The sequence below is a fragment of the Halyomorpha halys genome, unplaced genomic scaffold (genome assembly GCF_000696795.3).
Source record: "Halyomorpha halys isolate HHAL.00 unplaced genomic scaffold, Hhal_1.1 Scaffold1040.1, whole genome shotgun sequence".
Lineage (NCBI taxonomy): Eukaryota > Metazoa > Arthropoda > Insecta > Hemiptera > Pentatomidae > Halyomorpha > Halyomorpha halys.
This window is the reverse complement of record NW_027112448.1, coordinates 501546-511127: the sequence shown is the minus strand read 5'-3', so window position 1 is coordinate 511127 and position 9582 is coordinate 501546. Positions and strand designations below refer to the sequence as shown.

The following is a 9582-nucleotide window of genomic DNA, read 5'->3' as shown; positions in this document are numbered from 1 at the left end:
ATTTACTTTATTTTCAATAACCTTAACCTTTACGAAAAATTACAGATAAAAGATCCCCAATACCTGAACAAGTATTTAGAAATACTGATATTATTAAAGGAAGAAATATAAGATTTAATATACTTTAAACAGCGTACTAGACACACATTACTTAAAAAAAAAAAAAGAAATCTAAATGAAAAATGCTAAATGCTATAGTCAGACCAGAAGACTTAAACACAGAGTAGCTTTTTTGGAAGTAAATTATAGAGATAGGATACGCAGCCTCTGTAATTCCCTTCAAGACCAAATGCCACCACATTCACAAAAAAAGTGAAAGAGCTAAGGAGGCCTTCGAAGGAGTACTCATTTCGACAGTCCCTTTTTAAGATAAAGAAAATTCTAGGTAATCTTTTCAGTACAATTTAACCAATTTAGATTGGTAGTAATAGTATATAAAGTTGTAAGAAAAGTAAAACCTACAATCAGGTCTATACTACCATGGATGAGAAAAATAGTACAAATTAGAAACATTTTACAATACAAAATTATAATAAATTAACCGTCAGTCCAAGAGTTGCTATAATGTAAGGAAAATAATGCTAATAACTAGCGAAAACATTAAAATATATACATATAAATTATTGTTATTACCTTAGGGATTATTTTGTATAGAGAAGACACCGCACGCACAACCTAAAAGAAAAAAAGATAAAATTACTAAAAATATTTTAAATGAAAAAAATTAATGTATTTTAAAATAATAAAAACATTTCCATTTCTTAAAAAAATATTTCAATAATAATTGGAAATTTCTAAAATATAAATATTATTAAACTTAAATAAATTAAAATGTTCTCTAATTATTTTGTTAATAATTTTTGTTTTAAGTTTATAAATATTCATTTTACAACTTGATTGTCATTTTTGTAAAATGTATATTGCATTTGGTTATTTATCTATAAGATGTGTTGTCAGTTCGTGATATTCATATTTTTATTTTTATATATCTTCCATTTATAACTGACTTAAAAAATAATATTACTAATTTAACCTTGCTTTATGCATGTTTACTTATAATTTTGCCAACCAGAAATAGTGTTTTTAAATTAATGACCAATAGGATAAACCTTCAGAATGTTTTTTTTAAAAATAATAATTGAAATTGGCATTTGCCCAGAACAATAGGCAATTAATAAACATCATTACATTTTTAAAAAACAACTTTAAAACGGTACATAAGAACCATCGAAAACAATTAAAGAAAATCATATTTAGAAAAAAAAAAAAATTCAAACAGTAGAACCACTAAAAAGAAAGGAATATATGTTACATACCAAGGTGTGTTACATGATAACATTTGTAAGTTATGTCATTAGTAAAGCCTCTAGATTAACCTCAAAAATATGATAACATATCTCAAGTAATATCTATTACATTGTACTTTCAATGATAAACTATTAATTTGGTCATATATTATAGTTTTAATAAAACCAATAGATAAAAATGACTATATAATAATCATGAATATTATTATTATTAAAACCTAAAATATGTTAAGGAATACGTGTGAATTCCCGGCCACTAAATATTTAAAAGAATAAATTATGAATTAAGTCATGTAAAATGGTAAATCTATGTATCAATACTGACAACTCATATCCTGAATGTTCTCATCCATTTCTAGAAAATAGAGCGTAAATAAATCCTTTGACAAGCTGTGACTGATCCGTTGAAGAAGAATTCCGGGATTGTCACATCATACTTCATAGGACATCGCCGGTCCAATAGAGATGACACCCATCAAACACGAGCGCATTACGATTTTGCACTCTGTTTTACAAGGAAGCAGAGACATTACGAGTAAATAACAAAACAAGGAGAAACGTCACTTAATTTAATTCATAATTTGGATATGCAATCGATGCGGTCAATTTTCCGGCGTAGAGAGGAATTACTCAATTTAAGTGTAAAACCGTGGATGCATGGTAGTATGGATAACTCCCCGGTATGTAACTCCGAAGGAAAGGAAGATAATATTTGACGTTTTGACAACCTGTCACAATTTTAATGAAACCAGAATAAAATATTTCGGGCAGCGGACCTGCTCTCCAGAACAATAACTCAGTTCACTAAAAGGATCTAATTGGAGTACTCTTAGCAACTGTATATGATTGAATACTAATAGATTTTAAATGTGGACGACCATGTTGGGTTTTATGTATGTATATATTTTTTAATATATTTGGAATAACTAGTTTATATAACTTTTATACTATCTATTTAAATTAACTTTAAAGAGAGAGAAAAATTTTAGAATTGAAATAATGGAAAAATTAAACACATTTAAAAAACGACAAAAAGCTAGCCAAAAAAAATTAAAACGTATGAGGGTAGAAATAAAAAAAAAAAAAAAGGAAAAAAAATCATGTATAACTTTAGGACATGATCAAAAATATTTTATAATGTGGCAATTACAAAATTTTTTTCTGTAACTATTTATATTAACAAGACTAAAAAAAAAAAATTGTGCTGTACTAGTCATGAGTCTCTTTTGTCTTCTCTGGTCTTTAGAATTTTTTTCGATGACTTTAGTACAAGCTCATTGACTTACACAAAACTAGGGAACGTAAGATAAGAAGTAAAAGTTGTCAGATGCGCACACCGCACCAAATTTGTTTCTAGAGTTTGTTTTTAAGAGAAAAAAGCTTAATATTCATATTTCCTATCTCAAATAAGAAAAATTCTCCCCTTCTAGAGCGCACTGACAAGAACATTGAGACCAGTGTCAAATATTTTTCGACCTTAATATCAACAAAGAAAAACTCCATGATCCCTTAAAAAATATTAATGCGTTAAGGTTTAAAAATAAAATTCGGAACCTGTCGAATGATATTTAATTTTAATCATTTAGATTTTAAATTTAATATTTATTCTTTGATACGTAGCCAATGGGGAAGAGATTTCAGTGTTCCACTGAGTGAGGCAGCCCACGGGGCGAGCGTAGGCCCCCGCGTGGGGTATATCTGCTACTGTTACTGACAGCTTCAATGTCAAAGTCTTAATTTATTCCTCAACTTGTTTTTATTTTTGTCTTCTTCTAGTCATTAAAATATCATTTATTATATAATATATATGACAAGTAACGACACGATTCGTTCTACTACCTCGTTTTTAGTAAGGAGATAAAACACTAGGTGGACTTGACTCAGTTTCATCATACATTAACTCGAGAATAAGTTTACAAATTAAAAATACATGTTATTTTGATTTACTATAACAGTTGTGGCATAATTTTTATTTTTAAATTAAAGGATAACTATTATGAAAATATTTTTACTTAAAAATATATACATGTTTACACGACTTTAAATAAAAATTACACCATTATTTTTTTTGTTTTTTTGTTTATTTTTTTAATGAATACATATTTTTTTGAAATTAATTGCCATAACAATTGTGTAAACAGCTGCCGTCGAACTAGATATGGCGTGATAGTTGATGGTACACGAAGCCGCAACGAAGCTACAGTCACGTTAAAACCATTTTAGACGGTGACATTTCAAAGCCACGGCAGGAACTGTCGCAGCCACTGCAATGTATAATGAAGTTGCCTTGTATAGTAGTAGTCATGAGAAGATTTATTGTCAGTACTGTCGTACTAGGTATAAAATGATAGCTGATAATACATGATACGATACTGAAGCTATTGTTACGGAAGCATTCACAGTCATGGCAGTACTGTCCCACTAGATATATTATTATAGCTGACAGTACATGTAACACGAGTAAATCTACTGTCATAAAACATTCAATGTCATGACAGCAATATCGTGAAAGTAGTGTATTCCTAGGAAAGCGTGATGTTGCATGTTACAGTAGTTAATCTATTTTTTTCTCTATCCAAAGGAGAGGGAAATGATTTGCCAAATAAATGTTTAAAATAAACACATTGCTTTTTTTGTTAGATAAGAAATCAACACCCAAAGATTTAAGAAGCTTGTTAGAGGCAGTATAAAGTAATTAATACCTGTAAGAAAATGGGAAATGGGAGTCCTGGATCGACGAAAGGAAAAAAAAAAGAAAAGAAAACTCGTTCAAATATTAGCAGATATAGAATTATCCCAACTATAACATTAGTCTAAGCAAAAATAAATACGATTCTTGAAGTTCTGAGGTACTAACCACTATATTAAAACACTGTTTCCCTCATAATTACTAGAAGATATTAATCGACTTAAAGTCGTATGTTAATATTTATTCAAAAAGCCTCACTTAAATCTACTCATTATTTATTCCGAATATAACGAAAACTTAAAAAGAAAACTGATAATTATTCTATAAGCAACCTATCTAATTATGAATTGGAACAGAAAAATTATGTCGCTTTCGATTTTCGAGTTTTTTTTACAAAACTGGGCCATCCGGTTTTTATGACCAGACCAATTTAGTTTGTTTTTTTTTCAGTCGGTTGAAAATTGGAAATCCCCAAATAACATTTATATTTCAATTAAAAAAAACAAAAAAACATTATGGAATAATTTTAATTAATCACTTCCTCCATTGCTTCCATTGCACAGATTAATAACTTTCATTGCTTCAACTATGAATTTTAAGATCGTTACAACATCTGTTTAGTTGAATATTATGAATCGTTATAGCCCTATTAATAGTGGACAAATAAAAAAAAAATCAATTTTTATCGGTTATAAAACTCTCTTAGTTATCGTTTTAAAAAATGTTTTATTTGAATTCCGTTAGTTAATGCTTATTTTGTCGCAATTTAACAATGCAAGATCGCTAGTTGCATTGAAGAACAAGAACTAATTAACCAGTGATGAATATGTTTACACTCGGGGAATTGAATAGAAAAGGTAGGCAGTTCTCGATTACTATTCATCAGTTCCTTGCCGCCATTATAGAGGTGTTTACATTAGAACAGAAACGATAATTATACTAACGACACTAAAAGGGTTAGCTTTTCATTTCCCTTAATTATTATTAATGAGGAGTGGTACAGAAGGCCGGAGAAGAACTTGAAGACACCTACACCGTTCGAAGAACAAAAGGCAATCTTTGCACATGTCAACTACCCACCGAGGGATATAAAATATGGTGCAATTTCAATTTCACACAATGGACATTGTCAGCCGCCAAGCGCTCTATAATCTTTATCGTGACGTCGGATTACGGAAATGAATATTATGGAAATCTATCGTGGATCGGAAGATCAATGCGATGTTCTGAACAATCGATCATAGGATCGTTATATCGATTTTTGAGTTTAGGAGACAGATTATTCATTGTCATTTTATACGCACACTAGGCGCTACAAATTATGAGAAATTAATTTTACACCGAGATGAAACAAATCAATCTCTAATTAGGGAGTACATTAATATAAACATAATATATTGTAATGGTAATATAATCTTATTATTATATGGTTATAACTAGATGAGTTTGCATTTATTTAATGAGTTGTAAAGCTGTTCCTTATTAGATTTATTTATTTTATTATTAGATTTATTTAACCTTCTACGCCATAACCCCTGATGAAGACCTGTAACTCAGGTTGAAATATCAGCATAAAATAAATAAATATGGTTTTGTTTATTTATGTTTATTTTAATTAATTATTAATTATTTATTTTAATATATTATAAACAATATTTCGGAACTATCGCCCCATCGCCCCATCACCAGGTCCTCTACAACAGATATTAACACAATTCGTAATAACCATACAACAATACAATTAATCAACAACAAATATTTTTTATTTTAAAACAATAACCGTAACATAATTATATCCTCACATTTCATGATTAAACTGGTCTCCTGGTTTAGTCTTAGGTATAATTATTATTACTGTCAATTTAAAAAAAATTAATTAATAAATACAATTTCGAATATGAAAAATAAAGAGAAATCTAAAAACATCATATTAATAAGACTTGAACCAAGGTTATCCTTATAATAGTGATAACAAATAGATTACAACTATGCTATCTCCTGCCTCTTATTCTTAAAATATGAAAAGTCTATTAACAAATATTTTAAAAATATATTTACATAACTTACAACTACATTAAAATTTATACAAAATAATTCTAAACTGATGTTTCTTTATTATTTATAATATCTATACAATGTTCACTTAAATTTTTAGTGTCGTTAAAAATTAAAAACTAGAGTAGTTGTAACATGAGGGTAATTGTAAAAATATTAACACGATAGCAATGACCAAACATAGTATTAAACTTAAGCATAATTTTGATTTTAAAACTCCATAATTTTGGATATAGTCAATCACACAAAAAATAAGAAAATTACTGAATCAATACTCATAAATAAAAACAATGATAGTGAAATTAATTTTAAGATTGACACTAAAAATATTTAGTGTTTGCATGTATTATTACTCCTCTAAATGAACTCTCGAACATCTTAAATGCGAAAATTTCTCTTGAAATAAAAAATATATATCTAGTTACTGTAATAGTAATAGTAAAATAAACTTATAATACATAAATCAAGATTTTGGTTATTAATAAAAGTATAGAGCTGAAATTTAAATAAATGAATAAGCAGAATTGAAAGCTCTTGCAAACACATCGATTTTAGCAATCGATATTGACGTCAACACCTGTACGAAACTCAGTGGGGATAAAGTATAACTGTACCGAAAATATTGCTATAATAAATTAAGAAAATATTAGAGGCAGAACCAACTTTCCAGGAGCCGAAAATAGCTCCACAATAACTCAGCCCAAGAGTGTCGGGCCTCAAAACCAGAAGTAGACTACTTTCACGTAGGCCACTAATTATAGCACATTAAACACATATTCTCAATCAAGGGTAGATAACTTATTATGCGAAAGCATTCTCTATGACTGATCTGATTACGTTTTTATATTTCACTTTGAATACAATTAGTTATTAATCACTGTTGCATTAATCATTACTTCGGCAAAGATAGATGATCAAGGTCGTAAAGCTAAGATTGAAAAAGGAGACATGGTGAATACTATTTAAAATCTTTTTTTTTTTAATAAGGTTTTCCTTATAATCTTATTCTAAAATCCTCGACAATTTTAGACACTGGTTTAATATACTAAAAAGAAAAAAAAATACTACGGCAGAATTATTGCAGTGTAATGCCAAAATTCTAGACTGATACAAGAGCCATTGTCAGATATAAATATCGTACGAGTGTATAAACAGTCTTACAGTGTATAAAGTAAATGTGAAAGCATTCGATATAGTGGAGAAGCCAGGTTTATAAAATCCAGCCCACAAATCATATAATTTTGTAAATAATTTACTAAATCAACTAATGAGGAAACGTTTTTGGTGCTTTAAAAACAGTTACTAGTAATTAACGAAGACATAGGAATAAAGTTAATATTATTTATAATTCTAATTATATATATTTTAATTGATATAGTCACTAGAGAAGTTTGTAATTTTGGTTTTAAAAACTAATATTGTTAATCTGAGTACCAACAGAAGTAAAACGTCATTATAGTTTCATATGTGATATCAACTAGACATAAACTAACAACACTCATTTAGCGTTTAACACTTTTTAGCTTCTTTTTTTTTCACTGAAACCATTATTTTATATCGAATATAATTCCCCGCATCGTTTTCCAACTGCAAGGCAACATCATTATGTTTTTAATTACTTCAAGCAGTCTTTCTGAATAAATACAGAAACTAACGAAACAATTTTTATCCTGTATTATACCAATAACTCAATGATCTTCACGAAAATATAATCAATCATTTAGATTCGATAATATTTTTTAGTCCTCTAGGCAACTTTAACGAAATGCTCAGTTTTACATATTTTGGCACTTGGATGGAGTATTGTGTGTTATGAAGTTTACTGGAATATTTATAACAGTATTTTCGCAATTAGGTACAGAACGGTGGGGAATATACTCATGCTAGATGATTGCTTAAATAACAAAGAAAACTAACTACATTAAAATAACACTCGCACTGAGTAGATAAGTCTGACGTATATGTCGAAATGACGTCATGCCAAAACAGTAATGGTTTTTGCGCGGCAATAGAAAAACAAAATTTAAATCCGTATTTTGAGACAAAATAGCGATTTCATGAAAAAAAAATTATGGTGATTATGATTATGATGATTATCAAATGATCTATATAAAAACCTTCCAAACAATCGTAAAATACCGTATTCAAATTAATTTACTAATATTTTATTGTTTTCACTTGTAACTCCTAAGCAGTGTATCCTACCGTATAAGTATTAGAATTATAAATTAAACAGCACTAAATTCTGCATCGAGTACCATAACATCAATTCGGTCAAGTAAAATAACGTAAGCCAACATAAACCGAAAAACGACTTTTTTCTAATCAAATCGTTAAAAATTGAGATTTGAGTCCAAACAGCACAGAATTGTACTTCTAGCTGTCCTAAAATGGTTACTAATCAACTAATAGGTTAGGTAAAGTGATAGATTACGAAATTTTATGTCTTTATTTGTTTTTTTCGCTTCTAAACGGTGGGTAGAAAAAAGGTATAATTAGACACATTAGATTTTGTGTAGAATGAGTGCCATAAAGTAATAATCCAGTCAAATGATGTGGTCATAAACAATCTGCCCAGACTACATGTCGATTTCATAGCATTTCAGGCCAGTTATAGGAATCCAAGGAACAACCGCAGCATTTTTTGTGTTAGATGTGGCAAAAAATAATTGTAAATATTAATTAATTTTAATTCTAATAAATAAAATAGTTTTATGATCTGAATTTGGAGTTGTAGACACGACATTTGGTTTTTCACTAAGCAAAGATATATCGTCTAACATTTTATTGCAATACTTAAATAAAACTATTAGCTTCCATTATGTTCAAGAAACACTATATCTTACTGAAGACATAATCTGATTGTTGTCACATAAATAAACCCAGCTTGATTGGCCAAGTGATCAACAATCATTTAGACCTGCTTTCTGAAAATTACCAGCTCAATTCCACCCTAAATCATAATAAAATCCAATTCTGTTTAATTTAATTAGCCATATTTCTTTCTTGAAAATTTATTTTCTTTTGCAAAATATTTATCAGGCCAAGAGTTGTAAAGCTGATGAATGAGCGATTATTTATTTCTTTAAAACACTACAAAAAATAACAATAATCTTTTTGATACATACAATTCTATTTTATATGTAAAATAAAAAAATAAAATGTATAAGGCTTAGCCGCCCTGATCCGATACCGATTTCGTTGCATAAACATGGCTGCGTGCGTCAAACCTAAATCCGGAAGATCAGCTTAAACACAATAAGCTTTAAGGCAATCTTCTCCTTTATGTTACGGCCAATCCCTCGGATTTTTTAAGTCGGCACTGGGCTTATTCATTTTTCAGCTCAGTAAAAATAAATAAATATAATTTTTATTATTTTTAGTGCTAACAATAGTAGGCAAATTTTGGCCGAGAAAAAACTGTAAAAACTGGGAAAAAAAATAATTAACCGTTATCCTTCACTTCGGAAAAATAATTCTGTTATACTTCAAAAAAGTGAAATACTATTTCCAGAGCAAAAAATTAATTCA

The 9582-nt window shown here is 28.7% G+C and overlaps 1 protein-coding gene across 1 annotated transcript in view; it reads right to left on the bottom strand.

The window, feature by feature from the left end:
• LOC106688015 (cadherin-99C) overlaps positions 1–9582 on the bottom strand; it is a gene marked incomplete at its 3' end in the record, with an annotated part of 245476 nt that overhangs the window by 82924 nt on the left and 152970 nt on the right. Inside the window, 1 exon segment of the mRNA XM_024360534.2 lies at positions 634–675.